The sequence below is a fragment of the Eleginops maclovinus genome, chromosome 20 (assembly GCF_036324505.1).
Source record: "Eleginops maclovinus isolate JMC-PN-2008 ecotype Puerto Natales chromosome 20, JC_Emac_rtc_rv5, whole genome shotgun sequence".
In the NCBI taxonomy this organism is placed as follows: Eukaryota; Metazoa; Chordata; class Actinopteri; order Perciformes; family Eleginopidae; genus Eleginops; species Eleginops maclovinus.
In genome coordinates, this window is record NC_086368.1 from 14452292 (window position 1) to 14473108 (window position 20817).

The following is a 20817-nucleotide window of genomic DNA, read 5'->3' on the forward strand; positions in this document are numbered from 1 at the left end:
AGGTCAGGGATGGGATGCACAACTGCTTGGACAGAAGCTCAGCTAAAAGTGAAGCAGACTTACTATCCCTGGCTTTTTAGGGGAAAATCAGGTTTGGGTTGCACAACGTGTAAGGCGGTGGGGACTTTGGGGGCAGAGAAGACGTCGGGGATGAAACTGGCAAAAGAGTGGGTTTTATGCACAGTAACCTCATCTGCTTCAGATATTATAAAACAGCAACGCGCACTTAGAAAAAAAGGTATTTGAACATGCCCGTACCAAGGCTCACCTAGCAGCAGCAAACATTCTCGAAAAGGCAAAAGTGGACACTTTAGGACAATCTATAATTAATAGTCAGTCTGAACAGATGGCCACTACAGCTCGCGTATTTCGCACGGCGTACAAGGAGGCTAACAGGAGATTGATTGCCAAGAATTAAATGGACTCGATATGGGGAGAATTTTACATTCCAATGTTGCATGTGGAAACATACAGAAACATATTTCTGAAGAAATGAAAAGAAAACTGTTTGAAAAAATAGTACAGTGCACTCCCAAAATCAGTGTAATGCTGGATGAGTCAACCAGTTTAAGCAAAAAGAGCTGCTTGATAATATACATTAGGGCTCAGTTGCCCGATATGGACAAGCCTACAAACATTTTTACTGAACTCGTAGAGCTAGATGATCTAACTGCTCAAGGTATTGTCCACAAACTGTTGTCTGCTCTGGAGCGCCTGCATTTGACACAGGATTTTCTCTCTAAGACCCTCATTGGAGTAACTTGTGATGGTGCTTCGGTTATGTTAGGGCGTAAAAGCGGAGTGGCGAGTCGGCTCCAGGCCATGTTTCCCAACATTACTGTGTGGCACTGCTCAGCCCACAGGCTTGAGCTTGCAGTCGCAGACGTAGTGAAAGAGATGGGTGCTATAAATCACTTTAAAATATTGATGGACAAGATATATGCACTGTATAGCACATCTAACAAAAATCGAATGGAGCTGAGAGAGTCAGCTGAGAGCTTGGATGTCCAGCTATGCAAAATAGGTCGTATTTTAGACACTAGATGGGTGGCATCAAGTTTTAGAACCGTTGAAGCAGTGTGGAAGAACTACCCAGCACTTTACAAGCATTTCAAAACTGCATCAGAAGATCCCTCCCGTAACAGTGTCACAAAGCAAACATACAGTGGGCTTGCTATGCGCTTATCTTCGCATGCGTTTGTGAACAATTTAGGCATAATGTGCGATGCATTGCAAGAATTATCTGAGCTCTCAGTCGAGCTTCAAAAACGAGACATTACCATCATTTCAGCACACAAGTCAATTTGTCGGGAAATCAGGGTACTTGAGGCCATGTCGGATCGGCCAGGTCGCTACACTGAACTGAGCCAAAGGGGAATTGAGGAAAACTCTTTCCATGGCATCACGCTGAATGGAGGAAAATCAAGCGACAGATCACTCGACCCCAAGCAGTTTTTTCTAATTGTGGCCAAGAACTTGGAGGACCGTATGTTATCTCAAGGAGGCCGGATGCCAGATAAAACTGGATATAACAAGTTCATTGAGGAGTTGAAGGTGCTTTACGCACAATACTGGCCCGAGGACGCAGGTGCGCTGTATGGAGAGACTGAGGTCGAGTCACTGTGTCAGCGCTTCAACATTGCCAACCCGCGCGCAGTCATACGGGCCTACAGAAGGTACAGAGACTCAGATGGCAAAGACCCCCCCGATGAGCTGATGGAGTTACTTGTTGCTGTCAACAGCATTCCAATTGCAAGTGCTGAATGTGAGCGCGGATTTTCACAAATGAACTTGATTTGCACTCCCAACCGTAGCTCTTTGCTCACATCCACCATGTCATCTTTACTCTTCCTAAATCTTGTTGGACCCCCCCTGGCTAAATTCAATCCAGTCCCGTACGTGAGGTCCTGGGTGGCCAAAGGACACAGAACTGCCACAGACACACGCAGTAAAAGTAGAAAAAAAGAGATGGAGGACAATCCGGACATGCTCGTGATGTGGGGTGTTTTAAACAACTAAATATGGTGAGCAAACATACTGTCTATTAATAGGCCGCCGTGCCAATCTTTGAATAATCAATATTTTTTTACACGTTAAACCTGTTGAGAAATTGATTGCTGGCTGTATACTGAAGTCCCACCTGTGGTGATGTGTTGTTGTTGTGCGTTGTGCGTACTATCCTAAAATAATTGTAAATTATCGTCATAACATTTATACCATGGATACTATTTGAAATCGAGGCTTGTATGTCCCACAGCGTTGCAAGTGGACATTTTCATGTTGTTTTCAGCACCTTTTATGTATACGTTCCGGGACCTGTACGCGTCTCGTCATCCCTGAGCTGTCATGTACTTTGCGTTCCGGCACCTTATGATTTACAAATTAAGCACTGTTACATGAAATGAATCTCATTATTATTTACACAAACGTATGAAATGCATTTGTATTAAATAACACATTACATGAATTACATACCTCGCTCCGCGTATCAAGGGGGGATCCAGGGAAGGCTGCCGCCATTAACTTAACTTAGACGTGAATGAGCGCGCTAGCGACTCTACGAACTACTACTAAAGTACCACTGTCAAACAAATCAAGCACCGACTCAAAAGGGGTGACCAGGAATGCTGTTAAACTAACAAAGTGGTATAACAGTTCACAAAAAACACTTTAGGTACTAATTACAATTATATTTTCGGTCTCTGGCTCTACACATGTATCGTCTTACGTAACGTGCCTTCTTCTGTTTTTACGTGAACGGGCCTGGTCGCGTTGAGACTAGTCCATCCTGCGGACAACCCGATGTCAAAATAAAGGTCTCATGAGATAAAGCACAGAAAATAATAATCCAAATAAAACACTGCTAGTGGTCATTTACACTCCCACCACTCATGTTATGAAGAATGAAGACATGGATCAACCTGACTGAAGGCTCACACTTGAGTCCTATGTCTGTATCAGTGTTTCTAGAAATGTGCAGGTGAGTACTACGTAATAACTAAGAAAAGGTAGCCTATGTCATAAGGAGGGGATAAACGTGTAGACAACTAGACTGATCACTCACTCTCGAGGAGCAGAACTAATTTCTGAATGGGCCTTTCTATAATCGAAGGTTTGGTAGGGCGATCTTGTTTCCCTGATGTCTTTTCTCCTACTAACACCTTAACGCGACGCACAAGTCCATCACTTTCCTTTGTGGTTTCAACCACTCGTCCCAGGTGCCACTGATTTCTAGGGGTGTCTTCCTTTATAATGACTAAGTCATCTACCTTAATGTTGCGCCGAGTCGTGTGCCACTTTTGCCGTGTGGAGATGTTCATGAGATATTCTCTCTTCCATCGGCTCCAGAACTGTTCGACGAGGTACTGGACTCTTCGCCACCTTTTAGTTGCATAGACATCCTCCTTCTCAAATTTGCCAGACGGTGGAAGGGCAATCTTGGACTTCATCAGTATGAGATGGTTCGGAGTTAATGGCTCGAGTGAGGTAGGATCATTCACCCCGTTTACAGTTAACGGACGGCTGTTCACAATGGCCATAGCTTCATAGAACAGAGTTCGAAGGGAAGAGTCGTCGAGTCTGCCTGGGTATTGATGGAGTGTGGCATTTAGGACATTACGAACGGTCCGAATCTGGCGCTCCCAGACGCCGCCAGCGTGACTTGCTGAGGGAGCATTGAAGATGAACTCACATTGCTTTTCTGCGAGGAAGCTCTCGATCGTTTTGGTGTAACATTGCTTCAGTGCCTTTTCAAAATAATTTCTAGCTCCCACGAAATTGGTTCCTTGATCGCAATGGAGTTGACGAACGGCTCCTCTGAGAATGATGAAGCATCTTAAGGCATTGACAAATGCATCTGTGGATAAGTCCTCAAGCATCTCAATGTGTACAGCTCGAGAGGCGAGGCAGGTGAAGATTAAGCCATACCGCTTTTGCTCTTTGCGGGCTTTCTTGGTGATGAATGGGCTGAAGCAATCGATGCCGCAGTATGTGAAGGGAGCAGAGACTTCTATGCGCTCTTTAGGAAGCTCAGCCATGCGTTGTTCTTCTGCTGGCCGTCTGAGTCTTCTGCACTTCACACATCTGTGTATCAGTTTAGCAACTGATTTACTTCAACCAATGACCCAAAACCCATTGGCTCTAAGTTCTGTTAGAGTTTGATTTCGTCCTTGGTGACAGATATTCTCGTGGCAGTGGGTCAAGATCAGCTTGGTAATATGTCCTTCTTTGGGTAGAATCAAGGGGTGTTTGACTTCTAGGATTAGGGATGACCGATCCAGTCTCCCGCCGACACGAAATGCACCTCCTTCTAAGATGGGATCCAAGCGAAACAGAGGGCTAGAGTTTTGAAGACTTTCTCCCTTTTGAAGTGTCTTCATCTCTTGGGAGAACGCTTCTTCTTGTGCAAGCCTCATCACTGATTCGGCAGCTCTCTCGCGTTCTTCCACGCTCACAGGTTTGCCGGAATGGGTTTGCTTTGAATTCAGCCTCTTGATTCTTGCAACGACTTTCAGGAGTTTTGACCAGGAGGAGAATCGATTCAGACGGGTAAGAATGTTTGGTTGGGAAGGTTCAACTTTGTTGCAAACACCTGCGTTGACTTGACCTCAGGATCACCGACGAGCAACTCTGGAGTGAGGTGAGACTCTGAATGTATTTCTTGTTCCCACAGGAACTTGGGTCCTGGTAGCCAGTTCGTTGAGGAGATGTCTGCTGCATTGAGAACTCTCGACGCGTGGTCAGCAGGGTTTTCTGTTGTGTCTATGTAGTGCCACTGGCTGGGGTTGGTGTGTTCTCTGATCATTTGCACACGATTGGCAACGAAGACATGAAATCTTCTTGCTTCATTGTTGATGTAAGCCAGGACAACTTGGGAGTCAGTCCAGAAAAACTCTCCATGGATCGGCATTTCGAGCTCGTTTCTCAGCATGACACTTGATCTTGCAGCGACCACCGCTGCTGAAAGTTCCAATCTTGGAATGCTTGTGAGTTTTGTAGGTGCAACTCTAGCCTTTGCCATCACAAGACTGCAGTGAACTTTACCATCTTCGTTCTTGCTTCTCAGATAGGAGCACGAGCCATATCCTATATTGCTGGCATCCGAGAAGTGGTGAAGTTCCCTTGTGACAGTTTTGCAGAAGCCTTGTGGTTGGTAGCATCTCGGTATTGAGACTTCCTTCAGCCTTTGTAGGCCGCTCTTCCATTTCTCCCACCATGGGCTTAAGTCTTCGGGGAGTGGGTCATCGCATCCGATGCCTCGACGGCATAGCTCCTGAAGGATGCACTTTCCAGTTAGGATAAACGGAGCCACAAGTCCGACTGGATCGTACAAAGAAGCAATAACTGATAGGATGCCGCGACGTGTGGAGGGCTTGGTCTGTAGGTTCACGTTGAAGCTGAAGGTGTCATGTTCGAGGGACCATTGGATACCGAGAGCACGTTCCGCTGGAGCTGCATGAGTCCATCATCCACGTAGAAGTTCCTTTCGACGAAGGCTGATGCTGATGGGTACTCTTCTTTATGTTGGCGTGCCAACCCGGGCGCCGTACATGATGGCAGCCCACTGCTCCTAACACTAGGATGGGTCAAATGCAGAGACAGCATTTCGTTGTCCTAGTACTTGTACTCTGTGCAATGACAATAAAGTTGAATCTTCTTCATCTTCTTCAAATACTTCAGACCGAAGTTGGCACATCCGGGTGATGAAGCCGCGCCGAATAGGTGGACAGCAATTTGATACTCTTGAGGCTCTGCTTCAAGGTCTCCATCCTCCCACCAGAGAAACCGTAAGTAGTTCCGCAGTTCAGGAGAAACATAAAACTGATGGAACATTTTCTCGATGTCGCATATGATGGCTACGGTTTCTTTCCTGAAACGACAGAGCACTCCAAGGAGGGAGTTGATCAGGTCCGGACCTGTTAGCAGCGTATCGTTTAGTGAGAGACCACGGAACTTCGCTGAAAAGTCAAAGACGACTCTTAGCTTCTCTGGCTTCTTGGGGTGGAATACCCCATGGTGTGGTATGTACCATGTAGTCTGCTCTCCTGTCGCAGGAAAGCTGGCTCTGCATCGCCTTTCTTTATCATATTCTTCATGAAGGCCTTGTACTGTTCTTTATACTGCTCGTTATTCTTCAATCTTTTCTTTAGGTGCTGCAGTTGAACTGTAGCCAGCTTGTTGTTGTTTGGCAGCAGAGGAGGCTCTGTGCTCTGGAAAGGGAGGGGCATTTCATAGTGTCCATCTTCCTTTTGAGTTATGTTGTCACTCAGGAACTGAATGAAGCGAAAGTCGTCTTGTGACACATACTTGTCTTTGTCTGCATACTTCCTTTCATTAAAGTCTGATTCCAAGACCTTCAGCACATCAGTGGTTGATGGCGCTGGTATTTCTTTCGCTGTCACTCGATGGACGTACCTCTGGTTTCCCTGGCGATCCAGATGTGGGTTGGATGAGCCTACGATGCTCCAGCCGAGTTTCGTTCTCTGGGCGAATGGATCATTTTCACCTCCTGTGACGACTTCCAGGGGGGCTAACGCCAGCGGGCAGTCACTTCCGATTAACAGTCCCACTTCACAGTCCATCAGCAGTGGAAGTTTGTTTGCTAGATGCTTTAGATGAGGCCACTGCAGCGCTGTTTTGGAAGTCGGGATGTAGGACTTGTCGACCGGGATGAAGTCACGAGTGTAGGCTTGGCGTAGCTGAATCTGTTTTTCAGACTGTAGTCCTCGAACTTGCAGGCCGTGGACACTTTTACTTGCTATGGGTGTGTCAACAGCTGTCATGGTGCTCAGTTTGAGCTGTACTGGTTTAGTCTCTACGTTCAGCTCTTCGAGTAGGTCTTCCAAGACAAATGTCGAATCGCTCTGCGTATCCAGAAGAGCATATGTTAGAACTTCTTTCTGGGGTACACTTGCAGATGACATGAAAACAGGGATGATGCTTGATGTGGCAGAGGCGCGCTGCGTCACTGCGTGGGACGTCACTTTGATCTCCTCCTGACTAGTGCCTTTATCTGTGGAAGTGGACTATTTCTCTTTTGCTTCCACAGATCGGTTCTCTCTCTCTTCATGCAGGTGGGGTGACGTCTGTTGCATGTGCCACAGGTGTATCGTGTTCTGCAATCTTTACTGCTGTGTCCCTTTCTCAAACATCCGTAGCACAAATAGTTTTCCCGTATGAAGGCCTTCTTGTCTTCCAGAGATTTTGCTGCAAAGGTGGGGCACCTCGCGACGTTGTGCGTTTCATCTTTGCAGATAGGACAAGGTGGCCTTGACTTGGTGCTCAACGCTTTCTCGACCCTTTCCGTGGGATTGTTCCCTTTAGTGTGAAGTGTGAAGTGCTCTAGCTCTCTTGGGCTGCCTGTCGTCTGTGGCCTGGATCAGAAGTGGAGAGGCGACAGGGTTACAGGCTATCCGAGCTTCCTTTTGGATGAACCTTGTGAAACAGGAGAAGCTTGGGTAATCCCCAGATTCGTCTAACCTTTCACAGACGACTCTGCTCCATCTTCGTGTGATCCAGTCCGGTCATTTCTTCAGCAGCTTGTGGTTCTCTTCACAGTCGTCCACGATGGCCAATCCTTTCACATGAGGCATTGCCTCCACGCATCCTCTCAGGAAGTCAGCAAACTCTCGAAGTGCAGCAGGATCACAGGTACCAACTTTGGGCCATTTCATGAGCTTGTCTCTAAAGGCCCTTTGCACAATGAAGGGGTTTCCGTACCTCTCTTCCAGGACCATTAAAGCCCCCTGATATGCTTCTTCTGAGTTTCTGTAGAAGAATCCCTCTACAGCTTTACGTGCGTCTCCGCTCAAGTAGTTTTTCAAATAGAACATTTTCTCATGAGCTGGGAGAGGCTGGCGGATATTTCAGGGCTTCGCCAGAGAACATTGGTGGCTCTGGAGCAGGCAGGCGATTCATACTGAGTGAGGTAAGGATTGCTTGGGTAAGGCCATCTTTCTCAGGAGATGCTAGTGCAGTGGCGTGTGCTTGTGGATGCCGGTAGGCTTTCGCCGTTGGATTAAGCTGGCTCTTGAATTCAGCTGTGAGATCAGTCTCTTTTAGCCAGTCTCTGGAGTCATGTTCAAGGCTCTCGTATGCGTTTACTCTCGCCTCTGCTATTCTTACTTCTGACTCTGCTTGAATTTGCTGTAACCTTTTCCTTTCCTGCCGCATGTTAGCCTCTATCCTTTTAAGAACTTCTTCTTGGGCTTGTATTTGGTGCACTGCTTTGACCTTTTCTTGTTGAGCTGCGAGTTCTGCTCCCGCATCTACATGTTTGCTTGAGCCCTTTGAGTGGGTTGAATTTTCTGCTAGAGAGAGTACAGTATCTGTGTTTGTGTGTCCGAAGATAGACCCATACTCATCCCTATTAAGTGACATCCTCACTCGTACTTTCTCAAGTTCGCTATTGAAGACCTCTTCTACAGTCTCTAGTCGTTTCTCTACTATTTCGATGATCTCTGTAGTGATTGCTATACAAGCATCCATTTTTGGTACTATGTCTGGAGTGGCATTGTGGTTGCGTTGAATGGGCTCATAACATTCACTTACTGCATTGTGTCGAATTTGGATGTCTTCTCTGATTTTATTCAGTTCATCTTGAGAACAGAACGATTTGAGTGCGGTCCTAAGTTTCCCTGCCATCTCTTTCCAGGAGCCATAAGCTCTCATAAATGCTTTCTTGTGTCTAATGGCTTCCTGTTCGTGCATCTCTAATCCCTTTTCTGTAAATGTTCTTTCACGTGAACTAGACCTGACTGGATGTAGGTCATCTGTTTGTGAATGTGTGCTATCTACTTCTTCTCCATTAAGTGACATTTTAGTTGAAGTTGTGCTGCTGTTTGGTTGCACTGAACTATAGCTTAATAACTCAGCAAAGGCTTAATATCAAACATGCACTGGGCGATTATCATCAACAAAATGTAGGCTAGCACACAAACAGCTTACCAATGAATGCTAACACATTCAGATTTACCTATAAACGATTTTACATTAACAGGTTCAATAGTCCTTTTTTAAAATTATATTTTAAATGAAAATACCTTCTGTATATTTAAATCTACCTTGTAAACATGTACAGTATATTTTTATATAAAGGTGACTTCAGTCCATTACATGAATATCACTGTTCGCAATCAAAAGAGTCCCCTTGCCTTTTGTGCGGCAGTCGGCATGAACGAAGTAGACTGATCTTGCCTGGGTGCCGGCTGAAGTGCGGGCGTCCGAACAGAAGGTGGCAGTCATGCATCACAGAATGGCGGACGTCGAGCTGATCCTCACTCCACGTCGAGCGACGAGTTTTCACTGTAGCGGCTCCTCAATGTTGAATAAACAGGCTTGGAGTGTTTCCATACGGGTGTACTTTTAATTCAGATGAGTGTGCATGTAACACCGCATTATGTTATAACACCGCATTATGTATTAATGTAATAAATGTGCACGCCATTATGTAATAACTGCCACATTTTGTAATAATCTGCCGCATTATGTAATACAATTCTTAAACGCAATATGTAATAAATTATGCCGCATTATGTAATAAGTTATTACATATTGCGGTTGTTACTACATAATGCGGGTGTTGCGATTTTTTTTATAGCAAAATGTAACAATTGGTGTATTATGTAATAACCAACCGAAATTGACATTTTCATTGACTAAAAACAGCATGATAATGTGTATTTTACTCAAAAATAATAATTAAGAGGACAGTATGACAACTATTGCTCAGCTTACATTGTAACAATCCACCTTTTAACTTTGGTTGTGCTCATTTAAACGCACAAGGGGTTATTTTCGATTCATATTTGCAGTTAGATTAGTCATGAGACCAAGTTTGGAGGTAAGTGCTTCTGATAGTTAACCAATTTAGAAAAACTAAATCTCTGTCTATGGTCAAGCAGCAGTAAAGAAAAGACATACAGCACCAAATAATTAAACATGGGCTTTGCACAACAGCACCATGTAGTCTAGCCTATTCAATAAATGTCATGTTCCATGTAACCTTAACATTCCTTCATGATGCATATTTCCAATAACACAGTAATAGTACCTGCATTAATGTAGCACTGGCAGTGTCACAAAATTATACTAAGTATTATTCTGACACAAAAATGTAGGATAGCCTATATTAGGCAAACCCAGAGTAAGAGACAAAAAATAGTTGCAGAACAAATGACGTCGAACAGTTAATTATTTCAAATTATTTATTCTCTAAATGCCCAATAATGCCTTGTTTAGACAAAGAACAGATACCATCCTGTAGAGGTACAGACATCATGGATGAACAATGTGTAATGAACAGCAAATATTATGGCAATCATTGATAATAGGCCGAATATCTCAATCAACTAAATGAAAAACAATCCAGCCACAGCATACAGCCTAACACACACACAATGGAATTGTAGTGGATAATAAAGTGGAAACGTAAAATTTAACAATGTTCTAGACATATTACAGTCCATGGCACACATATAACCACACAACTAACCCATCTAAAAATCTGCATTTGAACTAGGGAGACTCAAGAAAATCTACCTACAATGCAAAACAAAATGTAGCCCTAAGGTTTCCAAAAAATGTCCTTGATATTAAAATGACCATGGCCAATGTGCTTAATCAGAAGCCAGGCCCTCATCCACCTGCTATTTTGGCTGAATAGCTCCCTCAGTCTAATAGCAAGACCACTACTGCGTCCAGTGGATTTATAGAGCCTCATTATGCTTATGGAATTGTCATGATCATAATCCAACTTTAGGGTGTCAGCTACAGTTTCTCTGATGTAGATTTGCGGATGGAACGGATTTGCAAGATCTCGAAAAAGTTTAGAAACTCTATTGAATGCCCAGAGCATTGAGGAGTCTGCATTAAGGGTCAACTGGATGATAAATGACAGCAATTCTGTAGGCAAGATGGGTGTGCCATGCATTCTGTTTTCCGCATCATTATCACACAACTGGACATCATCTTGGTCTCGTTGAGCATCATCGTTGGACTGATCATCTAGAAGATGGACATCATTTTGGGGTTCATCTAGTTGGGAATCATTGTGAGGTTCATTCAGTGTGGCATCATCATGTGGTCCATCAGTAAGAGTTTCATTGTCTGTGTTGTCGTTTGATGTGAGTTCTTCATTTTCACTCTCTTGGTCTGATTCATTTTTATGTTGAATTATCCTTTCTCTCTCTGCTTCTAAGATGTTTTCAATAAATGAAGAGACTGATCCTTCCAGACTTAAGTAATGTTCTCCATGTCCCTCAGCAATGTGTCCAAGGACTAACAAAGGACAACTGTCACAATATCTATTAGACTGAGATATTATGGAAGATGCATCAACACCTAGTGAGGAAACAATGAGAAACTGAACATTGAAAATCTCAGCAGCCCTTTGTAGAGTTATGTGGTCGCCATAGGTCCCACATTGTGACATACTATCCAAGTAGCCATCCAAGTCATTCCCATCAACAAAATCTAACAAAGGTGTTCCGTTTGCAGAAATCGGATTAGATCTGAGATCTTGAACAATTTCATCTCTTAAATTTTCTGCTGATCTGAATATTCCGTGTGTGGCTAGCTGATCAGATATGGCTGAGAACTGGCAATTTCCGTCTGGTGCTGGGTCAAACCGTATCCTCAATTGCATTGACACGAATTCCTCCAGTCTGTCTCCATGTGTGTACGGTATCAAACATGGATGTAAAGGTTTTGCGGACTTTAAAGATTTAGAGCGTTTTCTTTCTTGTAATCGTGTTGTACTTGTCACATCAGACACAAAGAACCATTTCACTTGCATTTTGGGGGTCACCAGGGATCTGAAACTGAACTTTGTATTTTGGAAACTTTAAATTTTGTTTCACAACTGTGCCAGTCAATACCCGAAACCTCTTTGAAACTCGATGGGCACCATCTTTCACCCTGACCAAAACAGCATCACCAACATAATAAATAGATGGTGGATTTTGTTTAGATGCATTTCTGATCATCCGATTATGACAGTGCTCAGTGGCTTTCTTTGCCTTTTTTCTCAGTCTCCTCCGCTTAGCCTCAAAGTTGCCTCGCTGTTTCAGGGAGGGTACATTTGGTTGTAGATTCCTTTCTGACAGTGGATGGAGACCCTGCTAAGGGATGCACTACTCTATTGCTTTTTCTCCCATAATAAACATCAAATGGAGACATCCAACCTAACACTTCCTTAGGGTCCTCATTCATCACTCTTGAATATTCTGGTAGATGCTTAACCCAGTTAACCCCACCTTTCTGAAAATTCACCAGATCATACATAATCTTTTTTCTTAGTATTCTGTGTGACCTCTCTACCTTGCCTTGGCTTTGGGGGTGGTATGGTGAACTCTCTATTATTCTGACTTGCATGGATTCCATCAGCCTTCGAACTGCTCCTTTAAATTCTGCCCCTCGGTCGTGTTGCAAAACTTTGGGAGGGCCATGTTCCAAGTAAATATCATGAAGATGTTTTGCAATCTCTGCACTCTCTTTGCCCTTTAGTGGTCTCAGCTATACATAGCGGCTAAACACATCAATTACTGTCAGAATGTATCGATATGTAGAACGACCATGACTAATTTCATTTTCCCCATATCCAGGAGGTCAACCTGATGGCGATCCTGTACCTCTTTGGCCCTGATGGGTCTAGGAATGGGTTTGTTTGCAAACCTAGCCTTATGAAGTTGGTAGATTTTGGATCGTTCCAGGACCTTTTGAATCTTTTGTTCACTGATGCCTGAATATTGCTCATTCATTCGTTTATTTAACTTCCTGGCACCAGATCCCTTTGTGTCATCCATACCATTTTTAACCCTTTTGCCAACTTCAGATGTTCTAGTGACTGGTTGCCGGCACACAATAATGTGTAACCATCATTGCTGATCGAATATATATCTCTATTCCTCCACAGCCTCACTAAAGCATTTTTTTGAGCTCTTGTCCGTTCAGCTACAGGTACATTGAACTCTCCCCTTAGCTTACTAACAATGACCTTGTAGACATCCTCACTCATAGTCTGCTGCTGCCCGTACCCAGCAGATGAGACCCAAAGGGTGCAGGTCAGCAGAGTGGTAAATAGAAGATCTGTGGGGGGAGGAAGTCATAATTAAATAGGGAATGTTCTACTGAATATATATTCCATGGTAATACTAATTCTTAATAAGCTCTAATATAGCGTTACCAATATGGGAATGTGCCCTATTAACTTATGATTTCTGTGTTGTTAATAATAATAATAATAATAATAATAATAATAATAATAATGCAGCTCAAAGTGCTTTACATCTGGGACATTTAATACAATAATAGATGAAAATAACAATAGTAGACGAACATAAAAATGACAATAATAATAATAATAATAATAATAACAACAATAATATATTTGGAGGCTAACACAGCAAGTTAGCCTTAGTATTAGTGGGGCAGTTGCTCTGTCGCTAGCTTAGCCACTTTTTGGAGTTTAACACGGTTTTAAACTCGTCGGTGACGCAAGAAGCTCCATTGCTGTGTCATTTGTACCTGTGGTTTAACCTGCAGCTGCGTTTTAGCTTGATCTCAAATGCTGTGTCTTCAGAGAAGTTCACATCAGACACTAGAGGGCGTATTTCTAAGGTGTTAGTCTAATCTTGAAACTGACGTGGTTTTAGAGGAGACTAAACCAGTTTGCAGGATGAAACAAGGCTCCATTATAGCCGACACACTAACAGAATTAGTTTTATGAATTATTATTAGTAGTAGGCTATTAATAATAATGTATGATACATTTACACTTATTACACCAGATAGGCCTTCAGTACAATAAAGGCTACAATATAGGAGTTGCTTAAATAGGCAAGTGCCCATCTAAAACTCGACAAAGAACAGATTATTTGTATGGGGGAAAAAATCTAGCAATCTAACACTATCACTGTCGTGTACACCCTCTATTGCACTTAGTAGATTTGGAATAAGCAGTGATATTTCACGGCTCACGGGGCCCAGGGTCATGTGTCTGCTCAGCAATCAAGCAATTCAAGCGCTTCCATAGATTTTTTAAATGTGCCGGGCTGCTCGGTCTTCTGCTGGGAAATCTACTGTTAAATGTTTTTGCGACATTATCCTAAACAGACTTTCTTCGGAGCGTGGTGGAGGTGTCTTTTCTATAGGATCTTCCACCGTGTCCACAACACCTCGAATGCAGTGCAGCAAATATAACTTTTGCTTCTCGAGTTCTCTGTCCGCGACATGTTCACCCCCTCCTTTCCCGAGAATTTGCGTGAAATCACCCTATTACTCACATATTAATTTGTCTTCAAATGATTAATTAATCACGTTTAGATTTCCACAAAAAGTAGCCTACACTATTTAATAATATATTTCAACATTATTTGCGTTTTATTATACTAAAGTTCACTTTACATTCCTATTAAGCTTTTGTTGGTAATTATGGCACAAAATGCATCCACCAGACTGCATCTGTTGAGGTATAACTAGAAATAAGACTACTTCCGGTTTCCAAGCAGTTTAACCGGAGTTTAGCTAGGAATTAGCTGATCCTGTGTGCGTCGTTACACAGCAATCACATTCAACTTCGTGCGCAGCTGCGTGTTAAACTCAAAACCTCCGTTGTAAGGAGTACGGTTCTAAAGCGCAGCACAGCTAGCGCAATGCTAACTGACAGAGCAATTGTCCCAGCAAGTTTAGTCTAGGCTACTAGTCTGTTAGCCTACTGCTAATTCTTTAAAATAGTCAAATATACAAAAAGGTAGCTTACTCAACTTCAACTTACTCATAAATGACTCAATAAACATGGACCTTTTAAAAATATTTGCTTTGTTCCTATCAATAGATTCAAATGTATAAGAGAGAAGGAAACAGAGACGAGGAAAACAGATTTTCCTGTCAGATATTATTATATTATTGGTTAAGTTAGCCAGGGGCGGATCTAGCCATTTTGGGGCCCTAGGCAAAATATAGACATGGGGCCCTCATTCTTGAAATGGCTGCTAAATTTTTCCAATCGTTTGTGCCATCGGAGCTGAACCGCTGCTTGTTGCAATTGCCAAACAGCCGACAACAGAAGCAAACAGCGCGGTCTTTCATCATGCTGTACACGAGCCAGGACCTCTGGATTTTTTCGCCATTCTTCATGTTCATGTTGTAGTACGTGTTTGTGAATCGTCTGCCCTGAGTGTTCTGGGGGAAATCTCCTCGTATCTGCACTGGTCCTTTCTGTACTATTGAACAACGCTCTCTGTCTGTTAACTTTTCTGGCCAATGTGCAGGGTCGTCGCCTATTATTAAATTATCTCCACTGCTGGTGGTAAATGGCCTAGCACTACTCACCACTAAATCACCTTCGTCTTCATCATCCAGAGTCACCTGTTCCTCTGCTTCGGCTTCTATAGCCACCTCTTCTCCTTCGGCACCCATAGCCACCTCTCCTTCCACTTCAACATGTTCCTCATCAATACCTGCTGAGCATGTAGAACTAGCAAGTTCAGGAGCTACTACAGCGGATGCTGTAGCAGCAGGAGATGTAAAAAAGCCAAAGGACGTTAATTTTGGCAGTGTATCTGCAATTCTTTTGCTCTCTTTTGCTCTCTTTCTTTTAGAATAACCACTTTCGTAGCTCCGCTTCATTTTTACCGAGTCGCATACAGTTTACTTCCCGCTGCTTTGGTTTGAAGGCACGTCATTATTGCTACGTCATCATATTATGGACTAGTCAATGCACAGTAATGGAGGGGGGTATGTGTGCTTGGACAATTATTATTTAGACATTAATTCGGTATTATGCTGATATTTCTTGTTTTTTTATTAGAAATGTGTTTTGTTTTTTTACTTCACTTAAGTAACAAATTAACATTCGTTTTTTGTGTCTTTACTGTGACTGGGATGGTCAGATTTGGGGGCCCCTATTTGGTTGAGGCCCTAGGCAATTGCCGAGGTTTGCCTAATGGAAGAACCGCCACTGAAGTTAGCTGGTGTTGACATAGCCAACCATAAGCTAAGCTAACACATATTAGCATAAAAGGTTTTCTTTTCATGTTCATTGAGGACACAGTATCTCAGTCTAAATCCTGCTTAGTTTGTAGTACAATCAAAACAAATTATTCATAGATAATAACTTACGTTTAAACATTGCCTTTCCACTAGCAGACCTAGCCTAGCCAGTGATAGACACCAGTCCCAATCAGTACCTTGTAGGAGGAGCAATGTCAAGTAGTGGCTTAGGCTAAGTGCCTGAACAGCATAAATCAAATGGAATTCTGATAGGCAGTACCCTCCATACTGATAGATTGGCTATATGTGTGTGAAATGTGAGTCATGGCCTGTTTTACTGTAGGTAAAGAACATTGTTAAAATTCACTTTATTATTCTGCAGTTCCATTGTGTGATCAGTGTATTAGGCTGTATGTTGCAGCTGAATTGTTTTTCATTTAGTTGCTTAAATATTTAATTGCATCGTTAAATTAATACTTATTTGTAAGCATTCATTTTGAGTAAAATACACATTATTTTGCTGTTTTAATGTAAATTTTGTTTGGTTATTACATAATGCACCAATTGTTACATTTTGCAAAAAAACAAATCGTAACACCCGCATTATGTAGTAACAACCGCAATATGTAATAACTTACTACATAATGTGGCAAAATGTATTACATATTGCGTTCAAGAAGTTTATTACATAATGCGGCAGATTATTACAAAATGCAGCAGTTATTACATAATGGTGTGCAAATTTATTACATTATTACATAATGCGGTTTTATTACATAATGCGGTGTTACAGTGCATAGCACCAACACCGTGAAAACTGAAAGGAAAATAACAAAGGCAATTTAGCCGGATACAAAATAGTCCTTAGACAAATGCGCTTTAGCACGCTAGCGTCACACATTGACAACGGCAATAGCAGGCAACAACAATTACATGAAATGAATGTCATTATTATTCACTTTTCAAATCACTACTCAAAACACACCTGTTCCACTCTGCCTATAATTCTTAACCACCACTTTTCCTAATTCTGTTTTTGTTCTGTCTGACTGTTGTATTGTGCTGTTCTATTTACAATGTATCTACTTCTCTGCGTTTTCTTGTGTTTCTGTGTTTTTAAATGTATTTTAATTACTTATTTTTCATCTGTAAAGTGTCTTTGAGTGATTGAAAAGCGCTTACAAATAAAATGTATTATTATTATTATTATTATTTACACAAACGTATGAAATGCATTTGTATTAAATAACACATTACATGAATTACATACCTCGCTCCGCGTATCAAGGGGTGCTAAAGGGGGGATCCAGGGAAGGCTGCCGCCATTATCTCAACTTAGACGTGAATGAGCGCGCTAGCGACTCTACGAACTACTACTAAAGTACCACTGTCAAACAAATCAAGCACCGACTCAAAAGGGGTGAACAGGAATGCTGTTAAACTAACAAAGTGGTATAGAGCTCCTGCAGATGATGTCATATATGCTGGTCACGTGACGAGATACGACAGGGGCAGCCATTTTGGCAGTCATCGCGGCAGTAAATTGACAGGCACTGGCAGACTGTCAAGGATGGTGGATAACTGCTGTGCACCAGGTTGCACAAATAGGCGTGGGAAAAAGAAAGGTGTATCGTATTATCGCATTCCTAAAGACGCGGAGAGGAGGGAGAAGTGGATTGGAGCGATTAAAAGAGCCAGGAGCCTTCAGAAAAAGACTGAAAGATGGGACCCCCCGGCCGTTGGCTTTCGCTTATGCAGTGATCACTTCATATCAGGTGGGTGAAGGAATACAGTACAATGCTACAAAAAGTTTCTGGTCAGTTTAATTAAATTTAATTAGTTTAATTTAAGAAGTAGCACCCAGTTATTATAGCTAACGGACACTGTGATGTCCCTTTTTAACTCAACAAGTGTGGCTCTGGCGCAGCCTAGCCAGTTAGCAAGTTAGCTTGTAGCAAGCTAGTGGTAAACAAACCCGTGTTGAAATATTCCTTCTTATTTTGTAGGGAGAAAGAGTGATAATCCGTTGAGTCCGGATTTTAGCTAGCCAAGCTAATAAACAAACAATGCTAACGTGACACTGCCTATCAAACTGGAATAATTTAATACTTACCCTTGCAGTGATGATGCCGAAGTTTTTGGATGTAAGACTCCACAGTTGAATGTTGTTTACGAAGCCGGACTGACACCATTTGTAAGCCTCCAAGCTTTTGTACGCTCTGAGGGAGTCTCCTGAGTACACTGATGGAAAGCTTACAAGATAGCTGTGGATGTCTGCGTAGCGCAAGTCGGGTACATCGTCTTCAGAGCAGGAGGTTATGCTCTTGAAAAGCACACCGGGTGAATTATATGGGTCGCTTATATTTAATCTCTCTAATTTTGTACTATAAAGCCGAATTTCACTTGAATTAAAATGAGAAGTATACTCGCTCGGTAAGAAAACACTGGCACCGGTGGTCATGTTGACTGCCAAAATGGTGGCTCCCAACCAAAAGTCACGTGACCGCAGGAGCTCTATAACAGTTCACAAAAAACACTTTAGGTACTAATTACAATTATATTTTCGGTCTCTGGCTCTACACATGTATCGTCTTACGTAGCGTGCCTGTTCTGCCCTCCATAAGCTTTTGGTAGCTTTGGGTTTTATATGTGGGGAAATACTGCTACCTAGTGGACAGTATTATTTACAAAGTCACGCAGGTTTAGTTTCTTTTTCATTGACGAGTTGACCTCAGTTAGAAGAGCACACGGATTCAGCCACTGCCGAGATTCCTCTTCAAAGACTTACCTTTAACGCGCGAGCTTTGGACATTATTAGTCTGTAAGTGCCTATTCTTTGTTACCACATTCAATGCCATGTAGATAATTAAGAGTTTATGTTGAATTTGTGTCTCTACACCTCTAGGATAATTTGTCACTTAGCCATGCTAGCTCTCGTGGTATCATGCTACCTGCTATGTACTGTAATATTATCTTCGTGAGATTTATGTATCCCTTTGTTTCTGTTTGTTTCAGTTTTACAAAAAACGAATGTCCTGTATAAATACTTGCTTGGTGAACAAAGTAAACGCAAGAAAAACCAACACTTCTTGCCTCGCTTGAGTTCATCAACTTTATTTAATAGACGACAAATTGTAAGCTAGCTGTCTAGTTCTGCAAGCTAGAGAACGCAGCACGAGGACAGCATAGTGCCTTCTTCTGTTTTTACGTGAACGAGCCTGGTCGCGTTGAGACTAGTCACTAGTCCATCCTGCGGACAACCCGATGTCAAAATAAAGGTCTCATGAGATAAAGCACAGACAATAATAATCCAAATAAAACACTGCTAGTGGTCATTTACACGGGTCTCATGCTTACTACTAGAGGAGCTACAATGACATTTGATTATCATTTAAACTGTCAGAGCGCCAAAGTGCAAAACATTACATCTTACCAACAATATTATTTGTAGATTTATTGATTATTAACCCTGTCGTGGACTTTTCACAATAAACTGCAGCGAGTATCAACACTTGCGTGTGGCATTTTGCAAACTGTTTCCTTTATCCACTCTTGTTCGCAATGGGTGAAGTTCTGACCCAACATACCTTTATTCTTGTTTATTATTTACATAAAGTATTAGGAGATTACTAATATGTATGAGAACTTAAAACATTGGTAACACCTTAAAGTTGTTATTGTGCAGATACATTTTGTGCAAATAATGTAAAAAGTTATTCTTGAGCTATGCCAGAACTTACAAAGAAATACATGATGACGATTGAAAACAAACGTCTATTCAGAGGGCGCTGTCTGTTCGAAAGGAAGTGGTAAACCATTGCAACAACCTGAGTTTGTTTTCACCTGAAACACTCAAAAATGGGGTGGACTGTGTTTCTGTTTGAGTTTAACTTTCTGTGAGCACACACTACAAATAAGCTAACCTATATTCTGAATCTTGCTGGTTGACAAAATGCTAATGAACCATGCAAACCAAAGAGAGGATGACCTTTTCTCCTGGTCTAGTCTTTCAGTCTGTGAGCTAAAGAAAGAAACCAGCTTCTTCAGCACAAGACATCAACTCAAACCCCTTCAAAGTTACCCTGATATTAACACCTGTATCCACCACTGCAAACGTTTTGGTTTGCTCAGCCTTAAGAGATGGGAAGCAAATAAAAAGTGTAACACACCATTGCATTTTCCTGTTTGTTTTGTGTTCTGCTTTTACCCCTTCCTGTTGCTTAGCATCTCTGTCCTCCAAAACTCATGGATGTTGAAGTTACGTTTCTTGCATTATTGTGAAAGGTGTCTTAACTTCTATATTAACAGTGTAAGTACATTACTTTCACTTGGTGGGGAGAATCGCAGGTTAATTATAGGATATGAGTTGGTGTAAAGGTCTAATAATACAATATAAACCACACCAACACATTGTGTTTATCAGTTCAAGCCATCAAAAAGACACACTCTCATCTTGATACAACTGATTAGCAGCATTTAAGCAAAAGCTGAGCTCTGTTTTTGTGGCTTAAAAGGAAGAAATCACTGACATGTCAGTACTTGTTCGGTATTTGCTGTATGACTTTTCAACCTCAGTTCAGAAAAGATTTGTCTACAACTGTTTGACAGAAAAGTCTATGAAAAAGGGTCATCGGGAAAAAGTTTCAAATTGTGTATAAAAGGGTTTATAGTATCATATGTCCATCACTAATTATAATTTCAATTGCAGTGAAGAAGTACTTTCCACGTAAATATATTTTAATACAGTACCTAGGTATAAGTGACTTAGATGCAGAATGCAGATTAGAATCATTCATAATATGATACCTTTTTCTCATCATTTGGTTA